Source organism: Ceratotherium simum, chromosome 23 (genome assembly GCF_057802395.1).
Source record: "Ceratotherium simum simum isolate JZ-2026a chromosome 23, ASM5780239v1, whole genome shotgun sequence".
Classification (NCBI taxonomy): Eukaryota; Metazoa; Chordata; class Mammalia; order Perissodactyla; family Rhinocerotidae; genus Ceratotherium; species Ceratotherium simum.
In genome coordinates, this window is record NC_141922.1 from 302,762 (window position 1) to 329,187 (window position 26,426).

Consider the following 26,426-nt stretch of genomic DNA (forward strand, 5'->3'; position numbering starts at 1 on the left):
ACCGATACAATTTTTAAATCACTGACTCTTTTGTGTAACATATCAGTATTGAACTTTGTCTCAGAAGCGCTCAGAATATGGTCTTACGACAGCATTTAACCTACAATTTATATTATTGATTAGTTTTACTGCTTTTCACAGTTTCCATTACACTAATTAGTCAACCTATAGGAAAGTACACACTTTCCTCCTTACTAAGAGAATCCATTTCTAATGCTGCGATGGAGAACGAATTTTCAGGGAGCAGGAAGCTACATTCCATTACTTGCAATGGGAATATAAGGGTGGATTCCTCCCTCATACAAAAATGCTCATTCTTCAAATTTTGCAGTTTTGCGTGGTTCTTAAATCCCTCAAACTATCCAGGCTTGCTTTGAAATTCAGCTCTTCCTGGGATCACCTCCCTCCTCCATTGCCTCCTTCTTCAGATCTTCATAAATGTTCAGGGCTTGTGTCAACAAGACACTCAGCGGCACTGTGCAGATCAGGGCTCTCCATCCACACACAAGGAGTATGTCTCATTTACAAAAAGTAAGCCATGCTTGTGTAGTACAGTGGAGCTTTCCAGAATAAGCAACTTTAATAATTTGTGTTTATTTTCTTATGCATAGAAAACAATCGTCTGGGTGGGAGTATGTGCTTGGATGAGCCAACATCTGCTTTGTGTTCACTTCTCAGCCCCTTATCGCTGCTGACTTCTCTTCTGATGTGTGGGCTCTCCGGGGCCTCTTGGGCTCATCTGCTTTCTTTATATGCCTTCCGACTTTCTTAGAAGACAATTCCATTAATAATGTGGGGAAGATGAAAGTGATCAAGCACAAAGCATTTCAGCGTTTGTGAGCAAGAGCTGTGCACACTCGCACATCTGACTTGGCCACCACTTTACCCTCCCCCAGGCCAGCACATGCACACTCAGCAGGGGGCTGGTTGATTCTGATGCTTTCTGGATGCCATCCAGAAAGGCTGGCAAAGCCCCTGGCTAGAGGTGTGCTGAGCAAAGGCACTGGGACTATGGCCACATGGCAGCCAGTAGCAGTGATGGTCCTCAGGAGGATAGCTCACCTGGACAGCCAGGGGACGCTCAGTCACCTGTCCTGGCCCCCTCAGAGGAAGAACAGGCCCCAAGGGAGCAAGCACAGGAGTTGGAAGGAAGGAGGGAGAGAGGGAGGAGGAGAGACATGGAGACAAGGATGGAGCTGCACAGACCTGAAGCCCCGTCATTCTCTCTGCTGGGAGACCTGGCACAGCCCTCCTGACATGTCCCTCTCTGCTCTCTGTCTCTCCCTGACAGACCCACGGGATGGGGATGGCAGAGCCCAGGGAGCATGGGGACAAGTCGGATGCACTGCAGTGGTCAGTGGGGAGGGGACCCTTTGCCTGCCCTTCATGTCTGCAGAACAAGGAGAGGCAGTGCTGGTTCCACCTACAGAGCCCAGCCCTCACTCATCCGGGAACCACAGCCCCAAAATTCAGTTGTGTGACTCTGGATACCCTTGTATACCTGCACAGCCCTTGCCACACACCTGTGATCCAGGTATCTTAAGTCCTCTACTGCAGAGTACAGAGACCACCTGGTCTCCTGGCAGACTGGACAAGGACAACATGGGGTGAACGCAGGGGCTGCAGAACCAAGACTTGTCCTAGGGCTTCACCGAGGGTCTTCAGTAAAGGCCTTAACCCCTGACCCCCAACCATTACACCTGCAGAGAAACACATCTGCAGAGACAAAGAACTTTTTAACTCCTTGTTGCCTTGTACTATTTGCCCCTCTCTCCTGCTCTTCAGGAGGCAGTGATTACCAGACCTTCCATGCACTTGAGAAATGAGAAACTCCTGTGCCACTCTCAGGAAACCCTGGAGGTTCTTGAGGTGCCCCACACAGTGAGACATCCTCGACCTTGAGGACACTGTCTTTCCTCAGAAAGCTCTGGGTCAGCCTGCTTCTCCCAGTGCTTGGGACACTGCCAGATGCATGGGAAAGTGGCAGATGTGTCTGTGGAACAGAAACGAGAGAAGCACATGTCAGTGAGCTTTCTCATGGGGGGAGGAGGGCAGGCAGCATGATAAGATGATGACAAACACTCCCATTGGCCTCGTCTGGGTGGCTCACCATTTTCTTTCACACACTTGGCCCTGTCGACCTTTTGAGCACCCCCTGAAGGGGAGGACTGGCCTTCTCCTTGCACAGACAAGGTCACAGAAGCTTCCAAAGTGCTAGAAGTAAAGCTAAGCTTGGCCCTGTCTTCCCACTCCTCCCTGCCTCCACAGAGGTCCATGCCCTGCCACCCACACTGACCTCAAGATGCCAGTGACCACTCACAGCCAGGGAGCACCAGGGAAACTGCTTCCCTCCTGTTATGGCAGGCTGTGCCAGGCAGGCAGGGAAAGGCTAAGAAAACCTGGATGAAATAAAGATATTTCTAGCAAAACACTAAAACTGAGCCAAACAAAGTAGAAAACTTGAACTAACTACCTACCAAAGGAAGAGATTAGAGAGGTAATTAAAAAGCTACCATTAAGAAAAACTCCAGGGGCTGACCCTGTGGCCTAGTGGTTAATTTTGGCACACTCTGCTTAGGCAGCCCAGGTTCGGTTCCTGGGTGTGGACCTACACCACTTCTCAGTGGCCATGTTGTGGCAGCGACCCACATACAAAATAGAGGAAGATTGGCAACAGATGTTAGCTCAGGGCAAATCTTCCTCAGAAAAAAAGAAAGAAAAACTCCAGATGGCTTCACAGGTGAGCTCTCATTAACCTTTAGAGATTAGATAATATAAAAGTTATTTAGCATGTTCCAGGCCCCAGAAAAAATTAAAAATCCCAATTCATTTTATGAAGCCAGAATAAGCTTAAAACGGTAAAGATAGCTCAAAAAATCTATAGACAAAGGCCACTATGTATAATATTGATGTACAAATGATATTTAAAGGATTAGAAAGTAAAATTAAGCAGCATATCAAAAGACTAATATGCCATGACCAACCATGGTTTATTTCAGGAATGCAAGGATGGCTCAATACCATTATAATTCATTATCTCAACAAATTAGAGAAGAAAAAGAAAAGCACTTTATCAATATATGGTAAATAACATTTAATAAAATTATGGAGCTGTTCCAAGTAAAATCTCAAAGGAAACAGGAATATATGAAAATGACTTAAATATGCCAAAAACTATTAACTAACAAACAAACAAACAAAAACCAAGAGAAGCACTATTCATAGAGTGAAATGCTAAAGACATTTCCCTTAAAATCAGGAACAAGACTGGGACATCAACTTACACTATTTTTGTTCAACATTTACTATGGGTTGAATTGCATTCTCTCAAGATTCAGTTATTAAAGCCCTAGCCTCCCATGTGACTGTGTTAGAGATGTGGCCTTTGTGTTAGTCTGCTCAGGCTGCCATAAGAAAATACCACAGACCAGGAGGCTTAAACAACAGAAATTTATTTCTCACAACTTTGGAGCCCAGAAGCCCAAGATCAGGGTGCCGACATGGTTGGGTGCTGGTAAGGGCTCTTTTCCTTGCCCGAAGATGGCTGCTGTCTTGCCATGTGGTCACATGATCTTTTCTTTGTGAGCACACAGAGGGAGAGAGAGCAAGTTCTCTTGTTTCTCTTCTTATAAGGGCACTAACCCCATCATAGAGGCCCCACTCACATGACCCCATCTAACCCTAATTACCTCCTCAAAGCCCCATCTCCAAAGCTCTCATATTGGGGGTTAGAGTTTCAACATATTATTTTGGGAGGGACACAAACATCCAGTCCATAGCAGCCTTTAAGGAGGTGATTAAAGTTAAATGAGGTCATAAGGTGGAGCCCTGATTCAGTACAACTGGTACCCTTCTCCTCTCTGACCTCAGAGGCTGCTCCTCTCCCTTCTGCTCCTTCTGTTCCAGCCACAGTGGCCTCCAAAAATGTTCCCGCCTCAGGGCCTTTGTACTTCCTTCCTCCTCTGCCTGGAACACTCTTTCTCCAGATATTTGCCTGGCTCGTTCCTTCACTTCCTTCTAGTCTCTACAAATGACCCCTTCTTGGTAAGACACCCACCTCCCACATCTCTGCAGCTCTGCCTATCTCCCTTCCTCTGCTTTACTTGTCCCACTGCACTTAGCTCCATATGATGTAACTGGATTATGTGTTTGTTTATTTACTGTCTACCCCCGCCCCCAACATGTAACCCTAAATGTAAACTCCTGGAGAGCAAGAACGTTGTTTTTATGCACTGCTGCACCCCTGGTGCCTAAACCAGCGTGTGATCAGTAAATATGAGTTGAATGACTAAAAAGTCACGTTGTCCCTGCATGGAAGGCAAACCCACCCTGGTGCCTGACAAGCACTTCTGCGGCGGTCCCTCACGTCACGTCTGGGAGCAGCTGCTGGGGGCAACTTTGAGGAGAATTTATGGTTAAACAAGTAATTGCTGCACTGTGGGACAACCACGTTGTTGGTCCCTGTGCCTGTCCCAGGGCTGCCCCCCAGGCCACGCTGACTGGACTGGATGCTTGGGGGTGCTCTGAGCCTCTGAGCTGAGGGGCAGATGTCCGTCCCAGGAAGGGCCAGACAGATACCACCCCCACCCTAGCTGGGGCTAGTGACACAAGACACTCCACTTAGTGCCAGGGTGAAAGCTCCTAGAGAGAGAGAAAGTCTCACGAGCTGGGGACAGAGTGGTCCCAGCCCTTCCCAGGCCCTATTTGGCCAGGCTCCTGCCATTTGCCTGTGAGATGATTCTATGTCCTCCCAGTGAGTTCTTCTCTTCCTGTTAAGGAGCACGCGGGGTTTCTACTCTTTGCAATTAAATGATCCGAGACCAAAGACGCCTGCGCGCGAGCTGGAGGTGCTGGGTTCCAGCAGGCACAGGGCAGAAGGTCCTGGGCGGTGCATGAGCCCCTGGGAGCCGGCCCTGCCCTGGACCCACTGGGGGACATGGCTTTATTGAGCCAGCTGTGCCCGCAAATCAACCCTGCTTCCCTGGCCACAGCCAATGGTCCGGAAGTGTTCCGAGCCGTGGCCGGCACACCAGCCGGTGACCCTGGGGGGCAGGAAAGTGAGACTCGGAAAGAAGCGCTGCCGGAGCGAGGAACCCAGTCCCCCAAGCGAGCCGTAGGCGCTGCGTCTGTAAGTTCACCTCAGCAGAGCAGCCACCAGGTCTGCGCTCAGGAGCCCGGCGGCGAGCGCACCCAGGACGGGCCGGGCAGGCCAGGGTGGGAGGAGGCAGGACGGCCAGAGAGACTGGGAGGCCGCTGGACACACCTTCTGGTCTCCTCCTCGTTCCTCACAGCCCTCCAGCAAGTCTGGTTATTCAGCGTCATCCGGCTTGTCACCTCTCGGACTGTCGGCCTCTTCCCTGTGTCTGCCCCACCCCCGCCTGTTTCCCTATTGGAAGCTTTAAGAGAGGCCCGTCTGGCAGAAAATCTTTACAATATTTGATAAAGGATTTGTATCCTGAATGTATAAAGAACTCTCAAAACTCAACAAGAAACACCAATTTTAAAAATAGGCAAAAGATGTGAACAAATACCTCGTTAAAGAAGATATATGAATGCCAAGTAAATGCATGAAAGGATACTCAACATCATCAGTCACTAGGGAAATGCAATTTTAAGTCACAATGAGAAAAATCTATTAGAATTGCTAAAATTAAAGAGACTGAGCACACTGTTACTAGCATAAAGGCAAACATATAGACCAATGGAATAAAATAGAGAGCCCAGAAATAAACCCTCACATGTATGATCAATTGACAAGGGTGCCAAGATCATTCAATGGGGAAAGGATAGTCTTTTCAACAAATGGTGTTGGGAAAATTGGATATCCACATGCAAAAGAATGAAGTTGGACCCTTACTTTACACCATATACAAAAATTAACTAAAAATGGATAAAAGACCTAAAGCTGTAAAATTCGCAGAAGAAAACATTGAAAAGCTTCATGACATTGAATTTGGCAAGGATTTCTTGGATACGACACCAACAGGACAGACAACAAAAGCATAAAATAGGTAAATTGCACTACGTAAAACTTAAACACTTCAGTGCATCAAAGGACACAATCAACAGAGTGAAAAGGCAACCTACGGAATGGGAGAAAATATTTGCAAATCACAGATCTGATAAGGGGTTAATATCCAGAATATATTAAGAACTCCTACAACCCACAAAAACAACAACAAAGCAAATACCAGCTTAAAAAATGGACAACGGACTTGAATAGAAATTTCTCCAGAGATGATATACAAATGGCCAAGAAACTTATGAAAAGATACTCAACATCACTAATTATTAGAGGAATGCAAATCAAAACCACAATGAGGTACCACCTTACACCCATTAACATGACTACTATTTAAAAAAAAAACAGAAACAGAAAATAACAAGTGTTGGTGAGGATGTGGAGAAATTGGAACCCTTGTGCACTGTTGGTGGGAATGTAAAATGGGACAGTCGCTATGGAAAACAGTATGGTGGTTACTCAAAAAATGAAAAATAGGGCAGGCCCTGTGGCTTAGCGGTTAAGTGCGCGTGCTCCGCTACTGGCGGCCCGGGTTTGGATCGATGCACTGCTTCTCTGGCCATGCTGAGGCCGCGTCCCACATCCAGCAACTAGAAAGGTTGTGCAACTATGACATACGACTATCTACTGGGGCTTTGGGGGAAAAAAAGGAGGACAATTGGCAATAGATATTAGCGCAGAGCTGGTCTTCCTCAGCAAAAAGAGGAGGATTAGCATGGATGTTAGCTCAGGGCTGACCTTCCTCACACACACACAGAAAATTTTCCTCTCTCTCTTTAACTCTGTCCTAGAAATTTTGTTTTTAATTGTTTTTCAGTACTAATTATTTAAAAAATTTTCTTTATTATTTCCTCTTTAACTGAAGGGTTATTTAGTGTTTTATATTGGGGGAGGGGGTTTGTTTCAGGACATATAGGATGTGCTTTAGCTATCCTTTTGTAATTAATTTCAAAATGTATTCCATTTTGACTTGCGATCATAGTCTGGATGTTGTTGGTTCCCTGGAACTTACTGAGTCTTCCATGGTACCATGGTCAATTTTTGTGAATGTTCCATGTCTTTACTTTCTGCTTTTTAGGTATAAAGTTATTTCTATATGTATTAGTTTAAGTTTGTTAACCATATCATTCAAGTATTCTGTATCTCGGTATTTTTCTGTCTGATTTATCAAAGAGATGTGGTAAATTCTCTGTCTATAATTGTTGCTTTGTCTGTCTTCCCATAGATCTGTTTTTTATATATTGAGGTATAGTGTCAATGCATATATTAGTATATACTGTTAATTATTTGTGGTCTTTTGTGTAAAATGTAATATACTTTTTGCCCTTGGTAATGTTTTGCACTTGAATTCTATTTTGTCTGATATTAAAATTTCTATCTTGGTTTTATTTTGGATCATTTCCTCCTAATATATCTTTTTCCATACTTTAATTTTTTCCATTATATAAATGCTCTCACCTATGTTTGGCAGGGGGTGAGGAAGAAAAATAGAAATGGAAAAACATTCCACACTAGTAGGTCTACATCTTTTCCCATGGAAACCCTCATCTACCCTTTCAGTTACCTAGCCTACACTTAGCTAGAATGATGAAGGGCAAAGGGTTACAGAACAGTCTTTGGCCACCTCCCAGAAGCCCTGAATATATGTGTTTGGCACCTTTCTAGAATGTGTGGACATGTGACCCTTGTCCTCTTCCAAAACGCTGACATCCTGTTGGGTTACATGCAGATGACACACAAAGTCGTGTCCTCTGAGCCCTGGACTTGCACATCCAGTGCTCCCACCAACAAAGGCAACTCAAACTCAAGATGTCAGATGTTCCTGACAGGGCAACCAGATGACAACAGCAAAAAGTACACTGGAATCAGCAACAAGTGACTAAACATGAACATTTTCCATGGACTTGGAGGATGAGGAGAGAGTGAGATAAAAATAATATGATGGTGAGGTGCAGGCAAGTCTTTTGAGAACCATAGCTACCAGGGGATCTGAGAGGTGGGATGGGACTTGGGAGGTGGATGTGGAGTTAAAGGACGCCTTTTGTTTTTATAATAAGAAATATCAGAGTGTGTTTGTATGCTCATGGAAATAATTAAATAAAGACAAACAGACATTGCAGGAGAGGAGATAACAGCAAAATCTTTGAGGATGCAAAGGGGAGTGGGTTCCAGTTCACCAGAGAGATTGTCTTAAATAGGAGCAGGGAAACACCGCCTGTACACTTTCAGAAGGGAAGGTGAAGGGCAGGGGATGGATGTGGGTGGGCCTTTGGGTTTGGTGATAAGCAGAGTTTTGGTCTCATCTGTAGGCTCAACTAGAGAGGCCTCAGGAATTCTGATGGCCACTTTGGAGAGTGGGAGCCTTACCCTCCTCAAGAAAAATCACAAGACTGCCAAGGAGTGTGAAGTGCCCATTTAAAGTTTAAAGTGAAGCCAGCCAGCCTGGTTGTGTGATGTTTCTGCAGTAGTCATGATGAAGGAGAATGGTTGAGTTCATCCAGTTTGGGGTTCCTCAGGTGTGTATAATGGAGAGGGAGCTAGAGACAAGAGAGCAGAGACCACCTGTCCACGTGTATGGGAGTGAAGTGTGAGGAAGGGCCAAAAGGGAAGTGCAGGAGTGGTGAGACAGTCCCGATCAGAGAGCTCCAGGAGGTGGGAGCATTACAGCAGTGGAGCACTGAAGGTGTGAGCTGCAGGACAGGAAGTGGAACTCAACTGAAGACTTTTGAAATTGAGCTTTCAGCCCTTTGCAGCTTCTTGTGAGATGGGATCCAGGGTGTGGCCATGGACTGAGTGGTGTGGGCTTCTGTGTTCTGTCCTGGAAGTCTTAGGCAGCTTAGTTCCCATTTTGCTAGAAATGAAAGTCAAATACAACTTCTAGGAATGAATATAGGTAATAATAATTTTAAAAAGCTTGAAGAACAAGCTAAATGCAGATTAGAAAATGCTGCAGAAATTAATAAAAGGAACCTTAACTAAATTGGAGCGGGGAAGGCCTGTAGGGGGAGCTCTCACCCCCATCACACATCCTCAATTACACCAAACGGGAAGAGATGGACGCTTACACCGTCCATGGGAAGTAAAACTACTTCACTACTGTACGAAGATTTCTCTCCCCAACTGGCAACAGCCCAGCCAATGAAAAACACTGCAGATCAGCCAGTGAGAAGCCAGTTGCAGCCCTGAACTGTTACCTTCCCCCGGTGGACTTTCCTTTAGAACAGCCCCTCCCTACTCCCCCTTGTTCTCTACAAAGGCAGCTTCCCTCTTTTGTTCTCTGGATTTTCCTATGGTTTGCCATAGCATGCACATCCTGAATTGCAATTCTTTTGGCTATTCCTGAAGAAACTCGTTTTAATGATAAAATAACTCGCGAATTTGCTTTTTAGGTTGATGATGCTGAAAAGAGCACTAAGAAAGATGAAGCTGAGCAACGACCAAGACTTAAGATGACAAGCGAAAAGATAGAAAATAGAGACACGGAGGCTACAGATTGTCCAATTTATCTAACAAATTACAGGAGAGACTACGAGAATGGAGGAGAGCCAATATTTTAAGAGGGAATGGCTGATAACTTTGCAGAATTGAGGAAAAGTGAAATCTCAAATTAAAGAAGTCCAATATGATTTGAGTAGGTAAAATTACACCAAATCCACACGGGAGACTTATGAAATGTTGACTGCACGCACCAAAGAGGCATGGAAGAATCTCAGGAGCGATCAGATAGGAAAGGCCGGCCAGGCCTGGCCCGCGGGGCCGAATGAGGGTTCACCTGGGGAGGGGGCGCCCCACTCGGCGTGCCCCACCCCTGGCCCAGACGACCTGCGCAGAGTGCGCCCCTCTCCGCCGCCCGTGGGTCGCAGACCGCGCAGGGCCCCCTCGCCCGCCCGTGGGCGGAGCCAGGCAGACCGCTCTCCCGGCTCCCGGCATGCCGCGCGCGCTCCCGGCGGGACTCCGCCTCCCGGCATGCCGCGCGCCCGCGAGCGCGCACGGGGCTGGCGGCGGCGCCTCCTGGCAGAGGCGCCTCCTGGCGGCGGGCGCAGGGCAGCGCGGGGGCGGGGCCGGAGGCGGGGGGTTGCGCTGGTGACGGGAGGACGCGCGGCCGCGGCAAGCTGGGCCGGCGGCGGCGGACGCGGCCGCGGACCGGGCGGGCTGGAGCGGCGGCGGAGGCGAGAGAGCCACAGGCAGCTCAGGCGCGGCGCGCGGGCCGGCATGAGGGGCTGTGGCGGCGCGGCCCGCGCGCAGCCGGCCGGTGAGAGCGCGGGCGGTGGGCGGTGCGGGCCGGGAAGATGGCGGAGAGGCCGGCGCTGCGGTCCACGCCCGGCCTCGCTGAGGCCCCCGGCCCGGCCTCGTGAGGATCCTGGCCGGCGGCGGCCGAGGGGGCGGGCGGGGCCTCGGCCGGCCGGAGAGGGGACGTGGGTGTGCGGGGCCTGGCTGGGCGGGGACGCGGGGCGCGAGGGGCCAAGGCCGCGCGGGGGCGAGGTGTGAGGTGGGTGTGGGGCCCTGGCCCGAGGGTGGTCGTGAGTGCCCGGCCCAGGTGTGGGTGAGTGTGCCCGGCTCTAGGGTGGACGAGTGTGCCCGGTCCAAGGGTGGGCCTGTGTGAGTGTGCCCGGTCCAAGGTTGGGCCTGTGTGAGTGTGCCCGGCCCAAGGGTGGGCGTGAGAGTGAGTGTGCCCGGTCCGAGGGTGGGCGTGAGTGGAGCGCAGGGCCTGAGTGCGGGACGTCGGCGCGGTTTTCCAGCGCAGTCGGGGCGGGGAGGGGCCTGGCTGGGCTTTGTCCGAGGCGCGGGGAGTCGGGACGCGCGTCTCCGGGTGCGGGCCGCGGCCGCCGGCTCCCGCGGACCTGGCCTCTGCAGCAAGGTGGGCTGTGGCACTCGGTGCCTTCCCTTCCCGGTCGCCCTCCCGCAGCTGGAATTTCCTCAGTTGCTCCCCGGTTTCGGGAGTGGTGTGGGCGGAGGCAGAATGTTCCGTGCCGAGGGCTGCGAGCGAGGCGGGCTGTGTATCTTGGGGGTCAGGACGTCTTTTATTTTAAAACATGCAGCCGGCTGCGAGGCCGCGGCAGCTGTGAGTGTTACATGCTGCTCCCACCAGCAGCTGCTGTGGGCGCTGCGCAGCAGTAAGCAGCAAAAATGCGGCGCCCCCCAACCCCCACCGACTTCAGTGTTGTAGGGTTTAACCAAACCTCCAGTGACCTCTACAGAAACCTACAGTTGCAAGGCTTCGTGTTCCTCCCCTGGTGCAGACAATAGGAGATTTGTCTTTGAAGCCAGTGAGGGGAATTGAACCCTGTGCGTCCTGGATGCCTCTGTAAACAGCAGGTGGTTTCCGGTGAGCGGCTCCCCTTTCACAATGAACAAGGTGTGTTTCTCCTTTTTGGGGGAGGGGAAGGAGCTATGATAGGAGCTGTGACTGTAAAGCAAGGAGGCTCATGCCGTAAAGCGTCCTGGGTGCCTGTTTGATGACCCTCAAATGCTTGCCCAGTGAGTGAGCAGAGGCCAGGCAGTCTCCCTGCCTGCACTTTGTCTAGTCAGCTGTCTTGCCAAGAGGCTGGAAAACAGTGGAGAAGAGGGGTTCTGGAGCCTTTGAGTGTGACTCTCTCGTTTACTGGCTTTGTATTTTGTGCCTTTGGTTCCTCATCTGTAAAATGGGAACACTAATAATAGTGGCTTCCTGGGGTGGTTGTGAGGACTCAGTGAATTAAAACTGTAAAATTACACACTTTGTGCCTGGTACATTGTGAATATTCAGAAAAGTTAGGAGTTGTCATCACTGTCAAGATCGGGTTTCCAGGTTGCATTTGCTGGGTCACTGGTTCTTCAGTTGTCCCCTAGCATCACAGTCTTAGTTGACATTAACTTGATGTCTCTGGCTGCCTTTTCTTACACAAGCAAGCTGAGATCATGTTTGGAGAAACAAGTCTTTATAAGGGTAAATGAGGAACAAATCTCGTGTATTTAGATAAATTGTTATATAGAGCTGTTTTTAAAAATATTTTTAGAAAAAGAAAGCTGCTAATGAGCCACTCTAGAATACTGTAGTACTTATTGTCCTTGGGGGTAGGTAGGACTGTTGTTGACAGAAATGAGATTTAGAGCAGCTCTTGGGTAGTTCTCTGTTTGAATCCTTATATTTCTCTTCACAGTGTTATCCTTGTAATAAAAAAGATAACTTACTAACAAACTTAAAGTGACATTGAAGGCATAAGCAACAGAAAGGGAGAACTTGGAGTTACCAGTGCTGTAACATTCTGTCTTGCTAAGCTGTTGGCAGAAATAAGACTTAACTTGCTTCAGAACAAAGTGGAAAAATTCCCCATGTTTCCCAAGGAGATGACTCTCTTTCTCAGATCTAGGGAAAGTATCTTCGACTTACCCTAGATAACCACATCTCATCTCCTTTATCTCTGTGACGCTAAGACTAGGAGGAAACCCTTCCACTTCCACTTTAAGTAGAGTCTTTTGGCATTGGCGGGGTTTAAGGTGAGAGCAAATGGTAACAAAACAGCTTCTGTGAGCAAATTTTAAAATATCTAAAGCTAGATTTAAAAGTGTCCATCCCAGGCTTCTCTCCTGTGTGTGTGCTGGGATGGGCTGTCCTTGAACAATTTAATAACAGCGAATACAGTGTGTTGTTAGGCTTCTACCTGGTTCTTTGGTGCTTTTGAAAAAACGTCCATGTAGGGTTCTCATATTGAGATATCTAGTTTTACTAGCAAAATGCCTTTTGCTGTGCCTGTTCCCTGACCCGTGGTCATTTGGTCATTTGCTGTGGGTTTTATACGTTCCCTTTTTTTTTTTTTTTTAATAAGTTTTTTGTGTGTGTGTGAGGAAGATCAGCCCTGAGCTAACATCCGTGCTAATCCTCCTCTTTTTGCTGAGGAAGACCGGCTCTGAGCTAACATCTATTGCCAATCCTCCTTCTTTTTTTTTTTTGTCCCCCAAAGCCCCAATAGATAGTTGTATGTCATAGTTGCGCATCCTTCCAGTTGCTGTATGTGGGACGCGACCTCAGCATGGCCGGAGAAGCGGTGCGTTGGTGCGTGCCCGGATCCAAACCCGGGACGCCAGTAGCGGAGCGCGAGCACCTAACTGCTAAGCCACGGGGCCGGCCCCTATACGTTCCCTCTTAAAGTTAGCTTTGTGGGTGTCCTGTCTCAGAAGCACAGCCTTGATGTGTAGCCGTGTGTGCAGTGCTGGGCCTAGGAGATGCTTTCTGGTAGAGCTGAACTGGATCATCCGCCCACCTCCAGGTCCCTTCTCCTGTTACCTTCGCATTCCCCCAGGTAAAGTCAGTTATTGGCCGTCTCTGCTGCTTCCTGTACCTGCCTCACTGTCCCTTCTCTTGGCCTCTGGGACTCACCCCTGACGTTCTCTAGCAGCTCTGCCCTGCTCCCCGAGGTTGTGTCTGACCCTGACTCCATCCTCTGGCCACACTGTTCCGCCCTGTGAGACAGACCTCCTTGCCTGGGTCTCCAGTCCTGGCTCACTCCTGCTTGTGCTGTGCTCAGGTCTCAGACTTCCTGGGACTGGCATTTTGCGGGGCTTTGTCTTTCGCTGAAACTTGAGTTGCTCAGCAGTCCCCCTAAATATGGTGGTGACATAAATAAATGAATTTTATCATCATATGTCTGAGAGTCCCGATAACGTGAAGTTGCCTCCCCCCCTTCATAAGCTTGTCACTAAACTGGTAAAGTCATGCTGGTCTTTGACATAGTATGTGTGTTGTGAAAAGAACTCATTGGCCACTATTATGCTCCACTGGGTGGAATTTTTCTTGGTTCAACATTTGGTGTGGCTTTTCCCTACTTTTCTTTGAAGTCTTTGGAATTTTGTGGGAAAACCATAATATTCAGCATTAGGAATATTTTTTCAATATTCTATACAAATGTTTCCCAAGTATCATTAATTCAGTACTTTCTTAATTGAACATCTAATCTATGCTCAGTTAGTTGTGTGTAGATTGTAGCACCATAGGCATGTGGCACACTGTTCTTTCAAGGAGGCTGAAAAGGAGAAAGTCTAAGGCTATGAGCCCATCTAAGATTAATAAGGGCCAAACAGTGCTCCAGACCAGGCCCCCTGCCTGACTTTGTAAATAAAGTTTTACTGAAACACAGCCACCCTCGTTCATTTTTGTATTGTCTGTGGCTGCTTTGGCAAAATTAACTAGTTGCAACAGAGGCTATATGGCCCACAAAGCCTAACCTATTTACTATTTGGCCCATTTATAGAAAAAGTTTGCTCTAGAAATTCAGAGGGGAGATGCTTACAGGGGACTGCAATGTGACAGAAGGCTTCAAGGAAGAGCTGCTCTTTGAGCTGAACCTTCCTGAACAGGAGGTGAGTGGGAGAAGAGTGAGGACATTGCAGCACCACAGACAAAAAGTGTTTGGGTTTTTGGGAGCACAAGCAAGAAGGTGGGTTGTGTGTGGTTTGTGGGGGTTAGAAGGTCGTGTAAGGAATAGGAGGAAATAAGGATTATAATGTGAGGGTCTTTGAATTCAGGTTAAGACTTTAGATTTTAGTTCTCTGGTTAATAGGGAACTACTTCAGGGCTTTATCAGGGGAAGTCCTGATAAAATGGTTTAAGAGCATTTAATTTTGGGACCATCATTTGCTTGGTTGCTACCTGGAAGGTTGGTGTGCTGGGTTCTCCCTCAACCACCACATCCTGTTGCTCCAGGTTCTGCTCATTGTACCTCCTAAGTGGTTACCAAATCCATCCTTCCTCTGTCACCAGGCCCACTGGTCAAGCAGGGCCTGCGCCGTGTCCCTTCTGCATTATGGCCATGCCTCTTGGGTGGACTCCCTCCCCTCTGTCTTCCACACAGCTGCTGAGGTGATGAGTGCAGAGCAGTGGTTCTCATCCAGGGGTGATTTAGCCAGAGACATTTTTGGTTGTCCCAACTAGGAGGGGGTACTATTGGCATTGAAAATTTGGAGGCCTGGGATGCTGCTCAGCATCCTGCAGTGCACAGGATGGCCCCACGCCCAGTATGCCAGGCTAAGGAGGCCAGAGTGTGTCCTGCTGGTTGCTCCCCTGACCTGCATTCCTCCCTGGCTCCCCGTGCCTCCTAGACTGCTCTCCACCGTCTTGCGTGCCCTCGACTCGCACTCTGCTATCCAGTGGTGTTGTAGGGCTCAGAGCGCGAAGAAGCCTGAAGCCCGAGAAAGTGGGTCCTTGGACTCCCGCAGGAAGGAATTCAAGTGGGAGCCACAGAGTAAGACAAAAACAGTTTTATTAAGCAATTAAGCAAGGCTTGGGTAAGGGAAAGGGACGGGCTACAGAGACCCTGGGCTGCCTGGGAAAGCAGAGAGAGCAGCCTCAAGCTGGGTAAAGGGGGATTCTTTTTTTTTTTTTTTTTGTGAGGAGGACTAGCCCTGAGCTAACATCCAATGCCAATCCTCCTCTTTTTTGCTGAGGAAGATTGGCCCTAGGCTAACATCCAACCCCATCTTTCTCTACTTTTTATACGGGACACCGCCACAGCATGGCTTAACAAGCAGTATGTCGGTGCACACCTGGGATCCGAACCTGCGAACCCTGGGCCACCGAAGCGGAGCACGAGCACTTAACTGCTTGCGCCACTGGGCCAGCCCCTCGAGGGGGATTCTTTATGGGACCTCAAAGGGAAGTGGTCGCAGCAGCTGGGGATTGGACCTCAGGATGCAGGATCAATTGGCTGATTGGTTCTGGAGCTGCATGCTTAGTTTGTGGTCCCTCTGCAAACCGAGTGGTTTGCAGCAGGTGTGGGTGGGCTGCTGACTTGCTCTATGTTACAGGATGTGTGGCCGTCTTCAGGCAGATGTGGCTTCCTGTATGTGCAGACTTGTTTCATCTGGGGCCCCACCTAGCCCACCAAGATGCCTGTCTCAGTGACAGCAGCCGAGTGCCACCAGGCCAAGCCCTGCTCCACATTCCCTCCTCCCATCAAAACAAGCAAAGCTCAGGTGGCCCATTCAGGTCCTTCAACCCTTGGTGGAGTCTGCCCCAGCAGGAACCCTAATCCTAATCTCTCCCTTAGCCCAGCAAGTTCTCTTTCTGTCTCTCATGGTGCTCTGAGTTGCGCCAGTGGTCACTGCACAAGCATGAGTTGTCTCCCCTCTGCACTGAGTCTTTGAGGGCAACAGACACATTTGTATTCTCAGTGTCTGGTGACAACATTTTCTTTGCACATTAACATCAGTAAAGATGGGTGGATTTGGTCAGGAGCTGCGTCAGAGAAGGATTGACAGAGTGGCGGAGCGACAGCTTTATTCGTTTCCCCAGTGGCGGAGCGACAGCTTTATTCGTTTCCCCATGTGGCTGCTTCCACCTACTCAGGGCCTCTCATCTCTTGCTTTCCTAAATATACATTTTTTTATTCTCATAGATTTTCTTTATTTTTGCTTCCTGAAAAGCTTTACAATTTTTTTTTTTTTTTTAAAGATTTTATTTATTCATTTTTTTCCCCCCAAAGCCCCAGTAGATAGTTGTATGTCATAGGTTCACATCCTTCTAGTTGCTGTACGTGGGACTCGGCCTCGCGTTGGACGGAGAAGTGGTGCCTCGGGGCGCTCCCGGGATCCGAACCCTGGCCGCCAGCATCAGAGCGCGCGCACTTAACCGCTAAGCCACGGAGCCGGCCCTACAATTTTTTTTGAAGAGGGAATATATTCATGTTGGAAAGTACAGAGGGTGCACGGTGTTGCCTCCTTCTGTCTCTGCCCCTAGGAGCCTGGTACCCTGGAGGTGCCTGCTGTATCTCCCTCTAGAGTAGAGATACTTTGTAACTATGCAAACAAACGTGTGTGTCTGCGTGTGTGTGTATTCTTTTTTCCTACCCTTTCCTTTTCAAAAAGTTTCTGAACCTTGCCTTTTTTAATTAAATATGTTTGGGAAGTCATTCCATATCAGTGCATTTTCCAGTTCATTCTTTTTCGTGGCTGTGTCATTTTTGGCCATATGGAGGTACTATAATTTATCTAAGCAGCTCCTGTGGTGAATATCATATTTTGTGCAGTTACAAATGAGGCTGCAGGTACAGTGTTTTGCATATGTGTGAACTGCATATGTAGGACCCATCCCTAGAAATAGTACCTCTTTCTTTTGCTCTTGTTTTTTAAAGCCTTTACCTCTGCACTTCCTTTGGTCATTTATTTCTCCTAATTATCTGTCTATATATGTTTTTGTGTGTGAGGAAGATTAGCTGAGCTAACATCTGTTGCCAATCCTCCTCTTTTTGCTGAGGAAGGTTTGCCCTGGGCTAACATCCATGCCCATCTTCCTCTACTTTATATGGGACTCCGCCACAGCATGGCTTGATAAGTGGTGCATCATTCTGTGCCCAGGATCTGAACCCGTGAACCCCAGGCCGCTGAAGCGGGGCACACAAACTTAACTGCTACGCCACCAGGCCGGCCCCATCTGTCTGTCTATATTTTAAATGATGTACTGTGGTCAGATTAAATGAGTTTCTTAGTTGGAAATTGGCTCGCCTTTCACGTGTTCTTATAGGTAAAAGTGACTAGGAAAACATATCCACACAAAAACTTGTACGTGAATGTTCACAGCAGCGTTATTCACAAGAGCCAAGAAGTGGAAACAACCCAAGTGTCCATCAACAGATGAATGGATTAAATAAATGTTATATAGTCATACAATGGAATATTATTTGGCAATAAAAAGAAATGAAGTACTAATTCATGTTACAATGTGGATGAACCTTGAAACATTATGCTGAATGATAGAAGCCAGACGCAAAAGTCCACATATTGTATGATTTCGTTTATATGAAATGTCCAGAATAGGCAAATCCATGTAGACAGAAAGTAGATTAGTGGTTGCCAGGGGCTGGAGGGTGACAGCTAAGGGGTATGGGGTTTCTTTTTGTGTAATAAAAATATCCTAAAATTGACTCTGGTGAAGGCTGTGCGTATTCTGATCAGACTAAAAATATACTAAAATTATACACTTTATTTATTTATTTATTTATTTTGTGAGGGAGATCAGCCCTGAGCTAACATCCATGCTAATCCTCCTCTTTTTGCTGAGAAAGACTGGCTCTGAGCTAACATCTATTGCCAATCCTCCTCCTTTTTTCCTTCCTCAAAGCCCCAGTAGATAGTTGTATGTCATAGTTGCACATCCTTCTAGTTGCTGTATGTGGGATGTGGCCTCAGCATGGCCGGAGAAGCGGTGCATTGGTGCGCGCCCGGGATCCGGACCCGGGCCGCCAGTAGCGGAGCATGCGCACTTAACTGCTAAGCCACCGGGCCGGCCCTAAAATTATACACTTTAAATGGGTGAATTGTATGGTCTGTGAATTACATCTCAATAAAGCTGTTAAAAACCAGAGTGACTAGGATTTTTCAGAAGGGAACATTCCAAGGTTGGGGCCTACAGAGGGCCTTGGTGTTGACACAGTCCTGGGCTGTGGTGAGAAGTCCATTGGGCAGCAGGGAGCGAGGCAATAAATCCCTGATCAGTTTCTGAGACGCTGGGTGTAGCTGATGGAAACTGCTCTTAGTGCAGAAGACTTGAGTTAAACTTGGACTCAATCTGTGACTCGCACGGTTGATCACAGATAAATAGCTTAACGTCTGAGCCTCGGCTCTTCTCTGTGGATGAGATGACAATCTGTCCTGTTTGTTTTCCAGGGTGTTGTGAGGCTGAAGTGTGACTGAGTTTCAGAGGATCCTGTACATTTCTAGTGTTATATTTGTATATGGTTTTAAAAAATGAATTTCAACACCAAGAGGCTGACGAGTCAGCGGAGCACGTTTTCTGTCCTCTTGCAGACTGGTCCAAGACAAGACAACCCCCAGTGTATTCGGCTGCAGTGTGAACAGAATTGAGGCATGAACAGAACTGTCACCCCAGCTCGAAGCCCTTGCTGGCAGCCAGGATGCTGGTGCTCAGGCATGAGAGCCCCTCATTCGGCCTCTGCTATTCGAGCCTTTTCCCTTTTGACTGCACTCTGTCTATTCTGCTTCTCCTCCTGGTCCTTTCTTGAAGCTCCTGGAGGCTCCAGCACTGTTCCTAGTGGCTGATACTTCCTACATGGTTGAGCTTTACAGGAATATTGTTCCTTAAGACGCTGCTAGTGGTTTTCTATTATTAGTCCCTTCAGCAACCTTCAGGGATTTCTGTGGTGGCCAGCTTGTTCTTCCTAGCAGTTAGGATTGTGATGAAGCATGTACAATATGAATTTCCCCAGCCCGCAGTCTCACGTTATTTGTGCACCAGATTGTGTGTGTCACTAGTAAAGGTGAAGCAGCTTCTGGGCTCTGGATATTTTCTATTTAATTGCAGTGGTGTTGGCCTTTTATTTTGTATTCAGAATTCAGCTGTTCTATTAGGATTCCTACTTCTTCTGACTGAGAAGCCCAAGAAGTGGCCTCTGGCTCCTAGAAGCTGGTAGGGAGAAGTAACAACTGTGGGTCCCAGAGACCATCATTCGCAGGGATGTGCGGTAGTCACAGACAGCTGTGTAGTAACAATGCGGACATTCCTGCCTGAGGCCACTGGGGCCAGGACTGGCATCCCTCAGGAGTAGAGCTCTTCTCCATTGGTTTGGCAGGACTTGATGTCTGGTTCTGTGTTTGCGAGGCCCATCCGTGTTCATCCCGCTCCCAGTTTCTCCTGTCACCTGCAGTGTGCCAGCCACTTGCAAGTCAGGTGCCGTGAGATAGAGACAGAATAGGCCCCTGGTACGGGACACACGGGAGTGGATTGTGATAACCTCACATGGCTGGCAGTGGTGGAGGTATGCGTGAGGTCTTGGGGAAAACCCTAGGGCAGCTGCTAGCCTAGCCTGAGAGGTACTGAGTTTAGGTAGGCTTTCTGGAAGAGAAGGTGTCTCATCTAGAAAGGATGGGTATCTGTGTCCAGGTCTCTAAGGGTATTAACCAGGGAAAGGAACAGTGTGCCTCAGGTGGAAGGGGCAGCATAAGGCAGGAAACAGCAGGCATGTGGGGGAGCCTTCAGCAGCTCTTTGTGGCTGGGGCATCCAGTGAGGCGGGGATGGCAGAGCAGGAGGTCAGCAAGAGAGTGGGAACGCGTGTTTGCAAAGCTGAGAGCTTGGACTACCTCTCAAAGGGGAGCACCCCTCATCTTGAGTCCCACCTGCTGTGGACAGGATGCAGGTAAGCCCAGCGAGGGGTTTTGCAAGTCTCTTTAGCTCAAGCTTTACCCATTCACTTCCTTTCTGGAACACATCAGAACTTACATGAAGATATTATCCACCCTCGAGCCATTCTATTGTATTTTAAATGGTAGAGTAAATCATTTGCAAGAGTCTAGAGCACGTGCCTGTTGGCGACACTGCACACTGGCTGTGGGGCAGGGGCTCCATCAATGCCTCTCTGAGCCCGGTGTGATGGCCTTCACGGAGGACGAGACGTGTGGCACAGGCCTCATTTCACATCAACTGTGTAGTCCTTAAAGAGTACCAACGTTAGGAATTTACAGACTGGAGTTGGCATGTGCTTGGTGTGTGGAGGGCCCCAGTGGATATTCAGAGAACCTTGGTCGCCCTGATGCTTGGTGACACTGCACACTTTCTCCTGAGTGAGAGACACGTGGGTCGTCAGGGTCTCCAATGCTGAGGGCTGGTAATGCAGAGGTGAGGCCCCTGCCTCCTGAAGCTGAGTCTGGTGCTAGGAACAGACACACAGTTGACAACTGTGGTGTGTCCACTGAAGGATGGGGCTGGGGCTGTGAGAACAAACAGGGTACCCCTTTTAGATGATGGGTCAGGGAAAGACCTCCCTGGGAGTGAGACTGAGTCTGAGGCTGCAGGATCGGATGGAAAGTGGGGAGGCAGATCAGCTCACGTGGCAGCCCTGGGGCAGCAGGGCCCACGGGGCAGGAGCCCAGTGCAGGGTAGGAGATGGGGCAAGGCAGGTGGCCAACCAGACCCCGCTGACCAAGGGAGCCATCAAAGGGCTGACCTGAACTGCTAATCTTTTTGAAGCATCGTCCTGGCTGTTATTTCAGGAGTGAATCAGAGGAGACCAAAGTAGAAACAGGTTCAGATGAGTGAAGAAGGGGCAGAGGCTGAGGGGTCAGCAGAGGTGTCAGGTCGATGGGGCTTGATGGGTTGGATGTGGAGGGTCATGGGAGAGGGAGTCATGGGCCACTGGCAGAGGCACCTGGTCTCAGGCACTGCTGTCCTATTGTCAGTGTATTGTTGTATCAGTACATATCCGAATTCCACTCCTTTTTATTGCTGGATAATATTCCATTATATGACTATACCACATTTTCTTTATCTATTCGTCTGTTGATGGACATTTGAGTTTTCACTTTTTGGCTGTTATGACTAATGCTGCCATTTGTACATATTTGTGAACAAGTGTTTGTACATGTGTTTTCATTTCTTTTGGGTATATACTTAGGAGTGGAGTTGCTGGGTCTTATGTTTATTTTTTGAGGAAATGCCAAAGTGGTTGCACCGTTTTACATTCCTGCCACCAGTGTATAAAGTTTCCAGTTTTTCTGCATCCTCTCTGACACTTGTTATTGTCTGTCTTTTTTATTATAGCCATCCTAGTGAGTGTGAAGTGGTATATTGTGGTTTTGATTTGCATTTCCTTGATGACTAATGATGTTGAGTATCTTTTCATGTGCTTTTTGGCCATTTATGTGTCATCTTTAGAGAAGTGTCTATTCAGATCCTTTGCTCATTTTTTAATTGGGTTATTTATCTTTTTATTACTGTGTTATAAGTGTTCTTCATATATTCTGGATACAAGTGCCTGGGCAGATACATGATTTGCAAATGTATTCTCCCAGTCTGTGGATTGTCTTTTCACTTTCTTGATGGTATTGTTTGCAACACAAAAGTTTTAAATTTCAATGAATTCCAATTTATTTTTTCTTTTGTTGCTTGTACTTTGGTGTTGTAGGTAAGAAACCAATACCCAGTCCAAGGTCATGAAGATTTACTCTTATGTTGTCTTCTAAAAGTTGTATAGTTTTAGCTCTTACACTTACGTTTCTCTTTTTATTCGTTGCTTTATACATTGTTGATCTATACGTTTAGGTCTGTGATCCAGTTTGAGTTAATTTTTGTATATGGTGTGAGGTAGGGGTCCAACTTCGTTCTTTTGCATGTGGATATCCAGCTACCCCAGCACTGTTTGTTGGAAAGACAATTCATTCTTTCCCCATTGAATCGTCTTGGCACCCTTGTTGAAAATCACTTGACTGTAAATTTGAGGGTTTACTTCTCAACTCTGTTCCATTGGTCTATATGTCTATACTTATTCCAGTACCACACTGTCTTTTTTTTTTTTTAATTTTATTTATTTATTTATTTTCCCCCCAAAGCCCCAGTAGATAGTTGTATGTCATAGCTGTACATCCTTCTAGTTGCTGTATGTGGGACACGGCCTCAGCATGGCCGGAGAAGCGGTTCCTTGGTGCGTGCCTGGGATCTGAACCCGGGCTGCCAACAGCAGAGCGAGCGCACTTAACCGCTAAGCCATGGGGCCGGCCCTACACTGTCTTGATTACTGTAGTTTTGTAGTAAGTTTTCAAGTCAGAAAATGTGAGTCTTCCACTGTGTTCTTCTTTTTCAAGATTATTTTGGCTTTTGTGGGTTCTTTGAATTTCCATATGAATTTCTTGTTCAGCTTGTCGGTTTCTGCAAAAAAAGCAAGCTGAATTTTGATAGGGATCTGTTGAATCTATAGATCAATTTGGAGCATTTTGCCATTTTACCAATGTTAAGATGAATATTCCATGAACATGGAATATCTTACCATTAGGTCTTCTTTAATTTCTTTCACTAATGTTTTGTAGTTTTTAGTGTACAAGTCTTGCACTTATTTTGTTAAATTTATTACTAAATAGTTCATTCTTTTTTTGTGTGAGGAGATCAGCCCTGTGCTAACATCTGCCAATCCTCCTTTTTTTTGCTGAGGAAGACTGGCCGTGGGCTAACATCCATGCCCATCTTCCTCCACTTTGTATGGGACGCCACCACAGCATGGCTTGCCAAGCAGTGTGTCGGTGCGCACCCGGGATCCAAACTGGTGAACCCCAGGCCGCCACAGCGGAGCACGTGCACTTAACTGCTTGCGCTACCGGGCCGGCCCCTTCATTCTTTTTAACGTTATTATAAATGGAATTGTTTTCTTAATTTCATTTTCAGGTTTTTCATTGCTAATGTCTTAAAATTTTTTCATTTTTCTACTGGAACAATTGTTCAAGATTTAAAAGGTATTAAAGAGTCCACAGTGAAAAGTCTCTCCCAGTTTCACTGTTTGGCCATCCAGGTTCCCTCCCTGGAGGCAGCCGCTGCCTTAGAATCTTGTTTGTCCTAGGGCCGGCCCTGTGGCTTGGTGGTTAAGTGCGCGCGCTGCGATGCTGGTGGCCCGGGTTCGGATCCCGGGTGCGCATCGAGGCACCACTTCTCCGTTCATCCTGAGGCCGAGTCCCACATACAGCAACTAGAAGGATGTGCAGCTACGACACACAACTATCCACTGGGGCTTTGGGGGGAAAAATAAAATAAATAAAATCTTAAAAAAAAAAAAAAAAAAAAAAAAAAAAAAAGAATCTTGTTTGTCCTAATAGGGACATTCAGTGCATGGATAAGCAAATGCATGTGCATGCTCTCTTTTTCCCCATTGGGTTGATAGTCCTAAGTGAGCAATAAAAATTATGTACTTCAAAAATTTTAGTGCATTCATTTAAAAAAAAATCCTTTCTGAAAATATGGGGAGTGAACAAATGTAACTTCTGTTCCATCCTCTGGTCTGTCAGTTTTCAAGGGGCCAGGAATTCACTAGCTTTTTTGAGTTGTAGGAGGAGGTTAAAAAAAAGGCTACGTGATTTCCCTGATGCACCTCACTGGCATTTTCAGCTTGCTCTGTGGTTTGAGCATTGCCTCCTCTAAGACGCTGTTACTGTTTGTAAAGTCTAGGGAAAATATTTTGAAGATACATGTTGCCTGTTACCATTGTTGTAATCTGATGAGTATGTTCCAGATGTGTTCTGAACACATTCTGTATTTTATGTAATTTATGCCTCTGAACAATCCATGTGATAGGTGCTCTTGGTCCCATTTAATAGATGAGGAAACTCAAGCCAGAGGGCTGTGATTCGCTCAGGTCACACAGCTGGTAGATAGAGCCAGAGTTCAAGTCCAAGTGTCTTGACTCCAGAACTTTCCCTCTTAACCACAGAGTTATACTTCCTGTCATGTCGTGTGGCCTCCCTGACCTCAGGGTGTATACACATTGTTTATTGAGACTTACCGTGTCCAGGCACTATTCTAAGTGCCGTGACACAGGACTAAAGAAAACAGGCCAGTCCTTGTTCTTGCTTTCAGAGGCAGAGGGCAGTGACAAGCAGTAAACATAAACAAGTGACTTCTGTCCTGTGTCAGCAGGCGTCAGTGCCAGGGAGACTGGGAAGTTGGGGCGCAAGTCTCAGGGCTCAGGTGGACCTCATTCACAAAGACAATGAATCTGAGCAAAGAGTTGGAGTAGATGAAGGAGGTAAGTCATATGTAGGGGCAGAGGATTCCGGGTAGAGGGAACAGGCAGTGCAAAGTCCGGAGAGTTGGAGTGAATCTGCTGTGCTTAAAGGACTGCCAAGGGGTCCGAGGAGCTGGGCCAGAGGGTATGGAAGGCAAGTGGGAGGAGGTGAGTGAAAGGGAAGAGCTGAGCAAAAGAGGGGTCCTATGGGGAGTTTGGAGCAGAGGAGTGACACCATCTGACTTGTCTTTAATAGGCTCCCACTGACTGCTGTTGAGAACAGACTGTTGGGGGCAAGGGAGGAAGTGAGGAGCCTAGTTAGGAGGCGACTGCAAAAACCCAGGAGAAGGGGGTGGGTGGCAGTTCAACCCAGGTGGTAACAGTGGTAGTGATAGGATCTTGGAATCTGGAAATATGTATTTTTTTAATTTTTTTCTTCATTTTTCTTTATCTTCTTTATTGAGGTTCTGGATATATTTTGAGGTTAACCGTTAAGATTTCCTGGTGGAATTGCAGGGGCCAGCTCAGGAGTTCAGTTTGGGTATGTTGCATTTGAGAATCTGACATCATGGGGGTTGACAGTCAGGAGAGAGGAGCTGGTGGGAGGAGAATCATAGGTGTGGAGGTGCAATGCAGGTGTTGAGCCTGGGGAGCCCTGGGGGTGGGGTAGGTGAAGGTGGAGCAAGGGCGGGATAATGGGGAGGAAGGAGTGACCTCCATATAATGGGGAGGAGGGGGTGATGCTGACTCCTCATGGGGAGGAGGGAGTGGTCCTGGTGGATCGTGGGGAGGGGGAGTGTTCCTGATGGATCATGGGGAGGAGGGAGTGTTCCTGGTGGATCATGGGGAGGAAGGAGTGTTTCTGATGGATCATGGGGAGGAGTGAGGAGGGGAGGAGGGAGTGGTTCTGGTGGATCACGGGGAGGAGAGACTGGTCCTGGTGGATCGTGGGGAGGAGGGAGTGACCCTGGTGGATCATGGGGAGAAGGAAGTGGTCCTGGTGCATCCTGGGGAGGAGGGACTGGTCCTGGTGGATCATGGGGAGGAGGGAGTGACCCTGGTGGATCATGGGGAGGAGGGAGTGGTCCTGGTGCATCTGGGGGAGGAGGAAGTGGTCTTCAGTATCCTGGGCTGTGAGGTCCGAGAAGCAAGGATGAGGAACTGCCATTGGGCTCAAGGTCAAGGCTGTTGGTGATATGGAAGAGGAGGTTCTGGGGTGTGGGGGTGGAGAGAGCCAAAGCATGTTTGAGTAGGTTTAAGAGAAAATGGGAGAAAAGAAATTGGAGGTGGTGAGTACAGATACCTCTGTCAACGATGTTTGCTGCAAAGGGGCAATTGATGGTTATTTATTCACGTTTTTGTTTTCGTTTTGTTTTGCTGAGGAAGATTCCTCCTGAGCTAACATCTGTTGCAAAGCTTCCTCTATTTTGTATGTAGGTCACTGCCACAGCATGGCTGCTGACGAGTGGTGTAGGTCTGCGCCCGGGAACCGAACCTGAGCTGCTGAAGTGGAGCGCGCCGAACTTAACCACTAGTTAGCCCCTTCGTATGTTTTTTAAGATGCGAGAAATGACAGCCAGTTTACGTGCTGATGAGACTAACCCCTTAGAGAAGAAGAATGATGTAGAAGAGAGACCTTGTGGAGAGTGTGGAGTCATTGAGCACATGGAGGGCAAGAGGGCCAGGCCTGTGCTGTCCACGTGGGCCTGCAGAAGTACTCTCCTGATCCTTTTCTTAGAGAAGTAGGAAGCAGGTTCTCCATGGAAAATGAGGACGGGGGAGGAGATACTGGAGGTATGGGGAGCAGAGAAGGTGTGAAAGGGCGACCAATCATTGAGATGTTGAGATGGCCAGGCAGGAAAAGGAGGCCGGTCACAGTGTTTTCCTCTGGGAGTGCTTAACTGTAGAGGTCTAGATGTGGACATGGAATGGGGGA

The 26,426-nt window shown here is 47.9% G+C and overlaps 1 protein-coding gene across 5 annotated transcripts in view; it reads left to right on the plus strand.

The window, feature by feature from the left end:
- Positions 1 to 10,126: 10,126 nt before the first annotated feature.
- ARHGAP39 (Rho GTPase activating protein 39) overlaps positions 10,127 to 26,426 on the plus strand; it is a 152,630-nt gene continuing 136,330 nt past the window's right edge. For 3 of the 5 annotated variants that reach the window (XM_087447136.1, XM_087447141.1, XM_087447143.1), the window contains exon 1: positions 10,128 to 10,274. The gene's annotated coding sequence lies outside the window, so the exon portion shown is untranslated. Of the gene's footprint in view, positions 10,275 to 26,426 lie in introns of all 5 variants that reach the window. The other 2 variants (XM_087447142.1, XM_087447138.1) reach the window with 1 other exon arrangement.